Source organism: Pongo abelii, chromosome 6, assembly GCF_028885655.2.
Source record: "Pongo abelii isolate AG06213 chromosome 6, NHGRI_mPonAbe1-v2.0_pri, whole genome shotgun sequence".
NCBI classification, from domain to species: Eukaryota; Metazoa; Chordata; class Mammalia; order Primates; family Hominidae; genus Pongo; species Pongo abelii.
The window spans coordinates 135,732,160-135,744,386 of record NC_071991.2 but is presented as its reverse complement, the minus strand read 5'-3'; positions in this window follow the sequence as shown (position 1 = coordinate 135,744,386).

Below are 12,227 nucleotides of genomic sequence, written 5' to 3'. Positions count from 1 at the left end.
AAAAGGGCAGCAATGAGGTGTGGCTGTAGCCTAGGAATAGTCAGGGAATCAGATAATTTAGTTAAAATGTCTAGACCTAATAAGGGAGCTGGGCAGGTGGGGATAACTAAAAAGAAGTGCTTAAAAGAATGTCGTCCAAGTTGGCACCAGATTTGGGGAGTTTTAAGAGGTTTAGAAGCCTGGCCATCAACACCCACAACAGTTATGGAGGCAAGGGAAACAGGCCCTTGAAAAGAAGGTAATGTGGAGTGGGTAGCCTCTGTATTGACTAAGAAGGGAATGGACTTATCCTCCACTGTAAGAGTTACCCAAAGCATCTGTGATGGTCCAGGAGGCTTCCAAGGCAATCGGGCAGTGTCAGTCTTCAGCTGCTAAGCTGAGAAGATCTGAGAAGGAGTCAGTCACAGAGCCATGGGCTAGAGTTCCAGGGAATGGCTGCCAGGCAAGTTGGACAGTCTGATTTCCAGTGGGGTCCTGCACAGATGGGACATGGCTTCGGAGGAATCCCGGGCTGTGGGCATTCCTCGGCCAGTGGCCAGATTTCTGGCACTTGAAGCAAGATCCTGGGGGAGGCAGTCCTGGAGGAATGCCTGGCCACTGCAGTTCAGACATTTTGAAGTTCTTGTGTGCTGGAGATGTGGCTGGGGTTTCTCTCACAGTGGAAGCAAGTAATTTGCAACTCAGAAATATGTTGTTACCTATTAGAATGAATAAAACTCCCTGACTCTGACAATACCAAGTACTGCCAAAGATGGGATGCAACCGTGACTCCTTTACATTGCTAGTAGTGTCGACTGAAAGATTAAATAGCAGACCCTATAACTTAAAGATTTTTTTTTTGAGAGAGAGACTCTGTCTCAATAATAATAATAATAGAATTGCTAAACATAAAAAGTATCTGGGCAGCTGCTGGCACTTATGGCCTATGAAGAAAACATTGGGTATTATACAGATTCAGTTATAGGGGATTAATGAAAAGACTGGTTAGTTAAGCAAGTCGACTCTTTACCTCATTCTTTTTGATCTATTTGATTTTAGGTGGTTTGGTTTATGGGAACACTGGGTAAGGCGCATACTCCAAACTCTTGGTATTATCCTTCCAATAGTCATAATAGTCTGGTGTACTGTATTCTCTCAAAAGTTTTAAGTGTTTGCATCCAGCCATCTCTAGAATGTCAAATGGTCTCTCTCCAACTGGAATGACAAGAGCTGAAAGGAGTATGTGACCCTGAGGACACCTTAACTTATGGATGATCTGCTGAGACCAGAAACCCAAAATGATGGTAACTGAGAGTTACCTAAGGCCCTAAGTTTTGGACACACTCTCACCTAAATGAGAACCTGACCAAAAATTTTAAACAAAATTATGAGAGGCCATTGTTTTGGACTGAGCTCAAACACTAGGCCCCAACAGACCAAACCAAACCAAAGTGGAGTCAGTCATGCTAAATGTGACATAATCAAACTAAGACTTTAAGGAAACACATGGATCCTAGAGCAGACCGGGTTTTGTTTTTCTCCTGTAAACAGGATGTTCCAGCATAAGGAGGTACCCTCTGCTCCAGCCCTTGCTCCTACCTTGCAAAACCCACTGTTCTACTGTTTCCCGGTAGGTTTCAAGACCCAGTAAGTGCATTTATGATGGTGACTAAAGTTTTGGTTAATCTCTCAAAATTGAGAAAATGGCCAAAAGGAGGGAATTGTTAAAGCGAATAAAATATGGCCTGAGAAGGACTCTGTACTTCTATATTTGAGTCCATATGGATGAATTGCAACCTAACTTGATAGGTAGACAAGATTGAAACCTTAACCGAGGAGTATGTGCTGGCAACAATCGCTGAGTCCTGGCCAAACCCAGCAGCCTTACTTCAACCACTCATACACTGCTGAGTGTTCAAATAAGGCAAATGCCAACCTGTATCCAATCTAGCTGTTTTTGTACCTCACTTACAATTTCTGTACGTCATTTTACTTTTTTGTCTATAAATTTACTCTGACCACGAGGCACCCCTGGAGTCTGTCTGAATTTGCTGTGATTCTGGGGGCTGCCCAATTCGCGAATTTTTCATTGCTCAATTATACTCCTTTAAATTTAATTCAGCGGATGTTTTTCTTTTAACAATGTGTATACAAAGGAGCCTTCAGAATAAAGACCCAACTTCCCAATGAGTTACAGAAATTTATATACCATTTAGAGGTTACAGAAAGAATGGGGGCTTGGATTGCGGTAAAACAGTTTGTGGGAAGGGGGAAAAAAGGTGGCTTGGCTAGCAAAGGTGGTCTTCTTGTTGTATAGATGAAGGCTCCCTCAGAAAGAACAGATGGTAAATGTTTCCTTTCAGACTTTTAAACGTGTCAGACGCTCAGTCTCTAATGGATCTGGGAAAGAGATAGAAACGGAGAGGTCATGGCTGCATTAGCAGAGATTTTTTATAGATCCAAATTTTCCCCACTTAAGACAATTTAGCAAGGCTACTTCTGTTTGCTAGCCAAGCAGCAGCCATTTCAAAATATGTCAAAGAAATATATTTTGGGATAAAATATTTTTGTTTTCATTTTTTTGAGACAGAGTTTTGATCTGTCATCCAGGCTGGAGTGCAATGGCAAGATTCTGGTTCATTGCAACCTCCGCCTCCCAGGTTCAAGTGATTCTCATGCCTCAGCCTCCCGAGTAGCTGGGATTACAGGTGCCCACCACCATGACCAACTAGTTTTTTTTTTTTTTTTTTTTTTTGAGACGGAGTCTCACTCTGTCACCAGGCTGGAGTGCAGTGGTGCAATCTTGGGTCACTGCAACCTCTGCCTCCCGTGTTCAAGCGATTCCCCTGCCTCAACCTCCCAAGTAGCTGTGACTAAGGCACGTGCCACTATGCCCAGCTAATTTTTTGTATTTTAGTAGAGATGGGGTTTTACCATGTTGGTCAAGATGGTCTTGATCTCCTGACACTGTGATCCGCCTGCCTCAGCCTCCCAAAGTGCTGGGATTACAGGCGTGAGCCACCGCGCCTGGCCTAATTTTTGTATTTTAAGTAGAGATAGGGTTTCACCATGTTGCCCAGGCTAGTCTTGAACTCCTGACCTCAGGTGATCCACCTGCCTCAGCCTCCCATAGTACTGGGATTACAGGTGTGATCCACCGTGCCTGGACAAAATATTTTAATTTTCTTCACTGTCAAAAAACAATTCCTGAATTTAGGTAAGGAAATACAGTAGTTCCCCCCCTTATCTGCATATGTCCCAGGACCCCTAGTGGATGCCTGAAACTGCAGATATACACAATCCTATGTGTAATGTTCTCTCAATCTGATAACCCAGACAGCTACTAAGCGATTTTTGGGTGGGCAGTGTATACAACATGGATCCACTGGACAAATGGCTGATCCACTTCCCAGGTGGAATGGTGTGGGATTTCATCATGCTGCTCAGAACAGTGTGCAATTTAAAACTCATGAATTATTTATTTACGGACTTTTCCATTTATTAAGATAATACTTTCAGATCGAGATTGACCCCAGGTAACTGGAACCTCAGAAAGCAAAACAGTGTATAAGCCAGGGTGGGGCAACAGTACTTTGAAAGCATAATTGGTAGAGGAGGAGGAAAAGAGACTATTTCCAACTGGAAGAATGCTCTTGCCCTAAGATCTCCAAGTGTCCCAAAGGTTGGGCAGAAAGAGCTTTTCTATTGCAGGGAAAAGTACATGAGGCTAGAAAGGTGTGGGGAAGTGGGGTGAAAGGATGGAGGTGGTCTGATGGAAAGCAGATGTTTTAGACTGAGGTCAGCTTATTCTTGGGTGAGTTCTGTAAGGAAGAGTTGTATACTGGCTCAGGCTGAGGGTGGATCAAAGTTCAAGAGCCTGGAAAGTAGAAGAGAAACTCAAAGTCTGGTTAAAAGCACTTGCTTTGGCCAGGTGCAATGGCCAAACTTTGGGAGGCTGAGGCAGGAAGACTGCTTGAGCCGAGGAGTTCAACACCAGCCTGGGTAAAATAATGAGACCTCATTTCTACCAAAAAAAAAAAAAAAAAGAGTTTAAAGTTAGCCAGGTGTGGTGAGGCATGCCTATAGTCAGCTACTTGAGAGGCTGAGGTGGAATGATGGCTTAAGCCCAGGAGTTCAAGGCTGCAATGAGCTGTGATGGTGCCACTGCACTCTAGTCTGGGTAATACTTAGGACCTAGCAAACTTCTTATGCAAAAAGGAAGCTTAAGCAGAGGCTGAGTCCTTGAACACCCTCTTCCAAATGAATAGCTGTTACTACCATTACCCGTCAACCAGATCCCCAGGGAAAGGTAAATGGCCTCATGCGTCTTCCAAGGGCTGCCCCCACAGATCATTCATGAGAAATTCTTTGCTAGCCCCCCATAAACCTGGACACGCCAATTGTAAATCAGGTCAACAATCTAAGTCTAGCTCCTAAAACTGATCATGTCTATTAACAAGCTTATTAAAGTCAAGAATCATTTCCTCCACCTACCCAGCAATATCTTCATAATTAACTTCTTCTTTACTTCCTCTTCCTGTTGAAATTTTCACCTTATCTTATGTAAAATGTAGACTTACTGGGCACTAACTAAAGTCTCACGGGAATGCAGTTGCTTGTCTTACTGTCTACCCTATATGTCTCCCCAGCCCTTAAGGAAATATATAAATACTAAACCTCCTCAAAACCTCTTCCAAAAACAGCCACAAATGTGTCTATGGCTTATGTTTTTTCCTGGACACACCTTAAAACTGGCTTGATAAACCTTGATGATTGAGACCTATGCCTCAGTCGTTCATTTCAGTTGTCCAACTACCCCTTTAGGAGGCAACACATGGGAATTTGGAGGGTGTGTGTCTGGTTTTGTTATGGGTAAACAAGGGAGATATCTGAGTCTCTTGGGGAAGGGTCCTTCTGCAACAAGTTGTTTCCTGGACATAAAAGGTTGGGAGATTTCATCATCTCTGTTATCTGAGATCACAGGGCTTAGGCAAAACTCAACATCGTTATTACACAACTTTTTTGCTTGTCAAAATTCAGATCTACACACCTTAAAAGAATGTATTTTACTCTACCATGATGAGAAAGAAAGAAACTTTTTCTCTGAGAAATGTGAGCCCCATTTAATGATCAGACCCAGAGAGGCAGTGAAATGCAACAGCAGTCACATCTCACTCCCCACTTAGGCTAAGTAATTACCTCTTGAAGCCACTTGGTATGTGGGCTCCAGACTGACAGACGCCAAGTAGTCATAAAATGCCACATGCTGGACACCATAACTCATACCCTGTAGTTCAACAACATATAGCCAATCACAGACCAATGCTATTTCTGTAAACCAGTAAGAATTCCTGTGAGACAACTTTGGACCAGCCCATTCCTGGTCCCCATTGTCTTTAAAATCCTGCTGTAACAAAGGCTGAACAGTGGACTTTTCAAGGAAACTTGGAAATGTGTCCTGGGCTGCAGTCCTCAACATTGCCTCAGATTTTGCCTCAGATTCTTATTGAGGTTGATAATAACTATACCTCAATACACTGATTCTTTTATAATTTTTGTTTTTGTTTTTTTGGTAGAGACAGGGTCTCGTTCTGTTGCCCAGGCTAGAGTACAGTGGTGCCATCATAGTGTTACTGGAAAGAGGTCCCGATCCAGACCCCAAGAAACGGTTCTTGGGTCACAGGCAAGAAGGAATTTGAGGCAAATCCATAGAGCAAAAATTAAAACAAAAATCAAAACAGAAACGAAATAAAACAAATCCACAGAGCAAGGTGAAAGCAAGTTTATTAAGAAAGTAAAGGAATAAAAGAACGGCTACTCCATAGGCAGAGCAGCAGCATGGACTGCTGATTGGTTTGTTTGTTTGTTTGTTTTGAGATGGAGTCTTGCTCTGTCACCCAGGCTGAAGTGCAGTGGCGCGATCTCAGCTCACTACAAACTTTGCCTCCTGAGTTCAACCGATTCTCCTGTCTCAGCCTCCTGAGTAGCTGGGATTACAGGCGTGAGCCATGGTATCCGGCCTGGCTGGCTATTTTTATGGTTGTTTTTTGAGCATATGCTAAACAAGGAGTGAATTATTCATGATTTTTCCAGGAAAGGGGTGGGGATTTCCCAGAACTGAGGGTTCCTTCCCTTTTTACACTATATAAGGCAACTTCTGGACATTGCCAGGGCATTCATACACTGTCATGGCGCTGGTATGAGTGTCTTTTATCATGCTGATGCATTGTAATTAGCAGATAATGAGCAGTGAGGACTACCAGAGGTCACTCTCACTGCCATCTTGGTTTTGGCCGGCTTCTTTACCCCATCCTGTTTTATCAGCAGGGTCTTTATGACCTGTATCTTGTCCTGCCGACCTCCTATCTCATCCCGTGACTAAGAATACCTAACCTCTTGGGAATGTGGCCCGGCAGGTCTCATTTTGTAGCCCCTATTTAAGATGGAGTCCTTTTGGTTCGAATCCCTCTAACAATAGCTCACAGAAGCCTTGAATTTCTGAGCTCAAGTGATCCTCCCACCTCAGCCTCCCAAGTAGGTGGAACTACCAGCACCAGCCACCATGCCTGGCCAATTTTAAAATTTTTTTTGTAGCGACAGCGTCTTGCTATATTCCCCAGGCTGGCTTGAACTCCTGGGCTCAAGTGACCCTCCAACCTTGGCTTCTCCAAGTGCTGGGATTACAGGCATGAGCCACCACACCCGGCCTTTTAAAATTAAATTAAATTAAAACTTTTTCTCAAGGCAGGTTAGTTTAATTTTATAGAAGAAATACTTTCAAATAATACAAATGACACAATTAGAGAGAACAGTTACAAAACAAGCAGACGAATACTGATTATAACTTTTTCTCACAACAGAGGGCTGCTTACTTCTGCGATTATTGACCCAAGCTTGACAATTCAGAGATTAGATAAAATGAAAGCCAAATTCCCTTTTACATTTAGTACTGTCTCAAAAGAACACTGGTGGCAGAATTCTGATCATTTTGAGACAGAACTGCACCTAAAACTTGGCAGAATTTTCTTTATCGCAAGGCCCAGGAGATGAATGAATTTAAACATCAGGTGAAAACACCCAGCCAGGCATGGTGGCTCACGCCTGTAATCCCAGCACTTTGGGAGGCCGAGGTGGGTGGATCACCTGAGGACAGGAGTTCGAGACCAGCCTGGCCAACATGGTGAAACCCTGTCTTTACTAAAAATACAAAAATTAGCCAGGTGTAGTGGCGGGTGCCAGTAGTCCCAGCTACTTGGGAGGCTGAGGCAGGAGAATTGCTTGAACCCAGGAGACAGAGGTTGCAGTGAACCGGGATTGTCCCACTGTACTCCAGCCTGGGTAACAGAGCGAGACTCTGTCTCAAAAAAAAAAAAAAAAAACAAAACAAAAGAAAACAAGAAAACACCCTTTAAGCTGATAGGACTTCATTCTTCTGGTATGTGAGACATTTTCTGGGGGTGGCAGTATTAACTAATCAGAAGCTGCAAAACCACATCATGAATGGCCGGGCGCGGTGGCTCACGCTTGTAATCCCAGCACTTTGGGAGGTCGAGGCGGGTGGATCACTTGAGGACAGGATTTCGAGACACCAGCCTGGCCAACATGGTGAAACCCCATCTCTACTAAAAATACAAAAGTTAGCTGGGTGTGGTGGTGCATATACCTTTGAAATCTTGCAACTGTAAATCCTTTCTCTGTCTTTCTGAGATGTATATCTATTTTCTTCAACTGTGGAATATCTTTTTCAAGGACCTGGGAGCCATCCCTTTGAAATACCATTAAGAAGGATAAGACCCCTCTCTCCCAGTCTCTGTGGACGCGTAGGAGCCTAACTTTGATAAACACCAGTTGGTGGACAGAGATGGCCTGATCATGTCCCTTAAGGCCCTTCAGTACTTTTCCTTTAGGACACACCTGGTTTGTGTGGGTGAGGGGGAGGGCTTTGCTGCAAGAGGGCTTGCCTGGTGGGTCTGGCTTGGGGTCCTTCCCGAGGTTGCTGTCAGAGAGTGGCTGGGGCTGCAACAGCATGGGGCTAGAGCTGCTGGGGCTGGCCCTCTACTCTCTCACTGTCTGGCCTCTCCAGGTCTCACCATGCGACTGGGTTGAGCTAGTCTGGGCCTCAGGATAATTGCACTACTTATCTGGCTGTTGCAGATTTCAACAGTGAGTATTCTAGTGAGCAGGGCGGAAGCTGCAATGCCTTGTCTGATCTAGCCTTGAAAGGCAATGAGTCACAAGTCAGCCTGGAGTAAAGGGGAGGAAGGTAGACCCCATTTCATCATAGGAAGAGTGTGAAGGCCACATTGCAGATGAGTACAAAGGATGGGAGATAACGCTGTGACCATCTTTGGGGAATACAGCTGGCCACAATCATCTACTTGGCCAGCATTCAGATTTATTATGTTATATATAGTCTTTTATAGCCATAAATAGAAATACTTCTTTGCCCCTCCATTTTCTATTGGAATATTAGGCTCTCTCCCTTATTTGTGGGAGTTTACAAAATTTTAGGCATTTGTCCAGGGCCTATAAAGCTGGGAGAAATAGGCTGGGCACGGTGGCTCATGCCTGTAATCCCAGCACTTTGGGAGGCCGAAGTGGGCAGATCACCTGAGGTTAGGAGTTCGAGACCAGCCTGGCCAATATGGTGAAACCCCATCTCTACTAAAAAATACAAAAATTAGCTGGGCGTGGTGACAGGCACCTGTAGTCCCAGCTACTTGGGAGGCTGAGGCAGGAGAATCACTTGAACCCAGGAATCAGAGGTTGCAGTGAGCCAAGATCAAGCCACTGTACTCCAGCCTGGGTGACACAGCAAGACTCCATCTCAAAAAAAAAAAAAAAAAAAAAGGCTGGGAGAAATAGAGAAATAGGCTATCTATATACACTGATAGAAATCTGTGTCTTTGAGACCTTTCTTACTGAATTCATGCTCTGGGCCACTATGACTGCGAAATTATCTTCATTATTAGATCTAGCATTCAAGCCCAGGGACTTCATGTGACTCTTAGTCGTGAATGAAACAAAACAAACAACAACGACAAAAAAAAAAAAAAAAAAAAAATCCAGGGACATCAGCCACTTGAGATTTTTATATTTGCTGTTTTAAAAATAATGCCATTAAAAATAAATTAAGATATGAAAATTAAGAACATTAATTTTTCTCTCTTTGAAAATAATTACATAGAAATTAAATTAAAAAAGAGAAGATAGCCGGGTGCAGTGATCCACGCCTGTAATCTTAGCACTTTGGGAGCCTGAAGCAGGTGGATCACTTGAGGCCTGGAGTTTGAGACCAGACTGGCCATCTTGGTGAAACCCCATCTCTACTAAAAATAGAAAAATTAGCTGGGTGTTGTGGTGCACACCCATAGCTCCAGCTACTTGGGAGGCTAAGGCAGAAGAATCACTTGAACCCAGGAGGCAGAGGTTGCAGTAAGCCAAGATCATGCCACTGTACTCCAGCCTGGGCAACACAGCGAGACTCTGTTTCAAAAAAATAAAAATTAAAAAATTAAAAAATAACATAAAAAGGAGATGGTGAAATTAGTAGTGTCAAGTTTGAATTTTGAAAACTCTAATTAAGAATCTCAATAATTTCTTGATAACAGACAATATTCACCCCATAAGTCTATTTAGAGAAACACAATCATGCAAAAGTAGGGTTGTTTTCAAAGATTTTAAAATTCACACCCTCTCCCACTTTTAATTATTCAGAGAATATCAGTAAGAGAGACAAAGAGATCCACCTCCACCCAGGTAAAATCCCAAATCTGAGTCTAAGAGACTTTTGGAGACTCCTAAGTCTTACAGGATTGGCAGATTTGTTTGCCTGTGTATAGCAATAGACCAATACACTGAGACAGTGGGGTTTGCAGCAGAGAAGGAGCTTAATAATCCCAGGGCCACTGAATGAGGAGAAAGATGGAATCCTCAAGTCTCAAATCCATCTCTCCAAGGAGTTCTGGGGAAAGGTTTTTAAGTGGATCATGGATGATGAGGGGCTGGAAAATTGGGGTCATTGATTGGTCAGGGTAAGGAGGATGAGATCATTAGGTAGAAACTGCAATCTTCCATGAGTCACCTTCTTCCTGGGTCCTTCAGAACAGCTGATGTCAGTAGTTTTATCAGTGAGCAGAACCTAAAAGAGAAATGCAAATGGAAAGCTTACTTCACAATGTCTTAGATTTTATCTATAGAACAGAAAAGGAACAGAGTCTTGTGACAAGGGCTGCATTATCCTGGGTTAGTAAGCAGCGATGAGCTACATGGAAGTGGGCCAAAGGGCAAGCTGGCTGAATGATTACTGCTGATTGTGCTGCAAGCCTAGTTGAATTTTATTTTTTTTCCCTTGATCAGTTTTATAAAATTTCCTTGGGGATGGTTTCATAGCAGATGAGTATAGCTGGAAGAGTGTTGCCCAGGCTGGAATGCAGTGGCACAATCTCAGCTCACTGCAACCTCCACCCCCCAGGTTCAAGCCATTTTCCTGCCTTTGCCTCCCGAGTAGCTTGGATTACAGGTGTAAGCCACTGTGCCCAGCTAATTTTTGTATTTTTAGTTAAGATGGGGTTTCGCCATGTTGGCCAGGCTGGTCTTGAACTCCAGACCTCAGGCGATGCACCTGCCTCAGCCTCCCTAAATGCTGGGATTATAAGCCTGAGCCACTGCTCCTGGCCTTGGAAGAGTGTTCTTATGGAATCCTCAGGAAAATCAGTCTGTGAAGCAGTTCCATTTGATCAGAATCAGGATGTGGGATGCTTGAGGGTTTTTTTTTTTTTTCAATCTCCTTGAGTGTGTTTTATGTGTACTGCAATGAATGAAAGCCTAGACTATCTATTGCAGATATTGGATGCTCATATCGATGGAGGTCCTGTCTTCCCCCATCTCCAATCCATCTGTGCAATTCTCTGGACAGAGAGGGTACACTTGACAGAGGGTACACTTGGCACTGTATTCATGTTCTCTTTTGGCACATTTTCAGTCCTAGACTCAGGCTTATATTTTTTGGCAAGTGTGTTTTTCTCTAATCATTTTAGTGTTGTCTGTCACAGAGCTGAATTTGTACCATATATAATCTCTTTATTTTGACAGACACAGTTTTCTACTCTAATTTTTACACATAACAATCCATATGCATAAATAATCTCTGTAGAGTATTTCTCAGAGGTAGAGTCACTGTTGAATATTGAAGATAAAAACTTCTGAGGCCTTCAGAGAATGAATAAAGTTCCTGAAATAATTCTCTACTGCAATTCTCTTAACTCTATCTACAAATATAACTATTGTCAACACTTGGCTCTGTATTTTTCCAGTCATTTATTTCTCAGAAAATATAGACAATTTTCTTTTTAGGTAATTGAGGTTATATTGAATATACTACTTTGTAAGTATCTCTTTCCTATGTTATTATATATGTTTTTATTTTTTTCTCTTAAGAAACTCGTGGTTAAGTTCTTTTTTTGTCAATAGCTTATTTATGTCATTTGCCTATGTAAAAATTTTTAAAATGAATTATTGTTGAGTTGCTTTTGCTATTTTTCATTTGACATGCTGTTTTCCTAATCATTTTTGTTGTTGTTGTTCTTTTGAGAAGGAGTTTCACTCTTGTTGCCCAGGCTGGAGTGCAATGGAGTGATCTCAGCTCACTACAACTTCCACCTCCCATGTTCAAGTGATTCTCCTGTCTCAGCCTCCTGAGTAGCTGGGATTACAGGCATGTGCCACCACACCTGGCTAATTTTGTATTTTTAGTAGAAACAGGGTTTCACCATGTTGGCCAGACTGGTCTTGAACTCCTGACCTCAGGTGATCCACCCACCTCGACCTCCCAAAGTGCTGGGATTACAGGCACCAGCCACCATGCCTGGTGCTGTTTTCCTAATTTGTTCAGATTTTTTGTATCCATTAGCTTTTGCTGCATAACAAATCATCCAAAAACTTAGTGGCTTAAAATAAGAAATATTCGTTATTTCTCAGGACTCTGTGGGTTTGGCTGGGAGGATTTCTGGTCTGGACTGGTTTGGCAGATCTTTAAGGTCAGCTGGGAGATCTCTAAGGTCAGCTTGCAGCTCAGCTGGGGCCATGGTCTAGGGTTGGCTGCACACAAAAGTGAAGGCAGGGGCCAGGCGCAGTGGCTCACGCCTGTAATCCCAGCACTTTGGGAGGCCGAAGCGGTCAGATCACCTGAGGTCAGGAGTTGGAGACCAGCACCGGGTGGATTCAGCTATTTCTAAGTTAGCATTTCT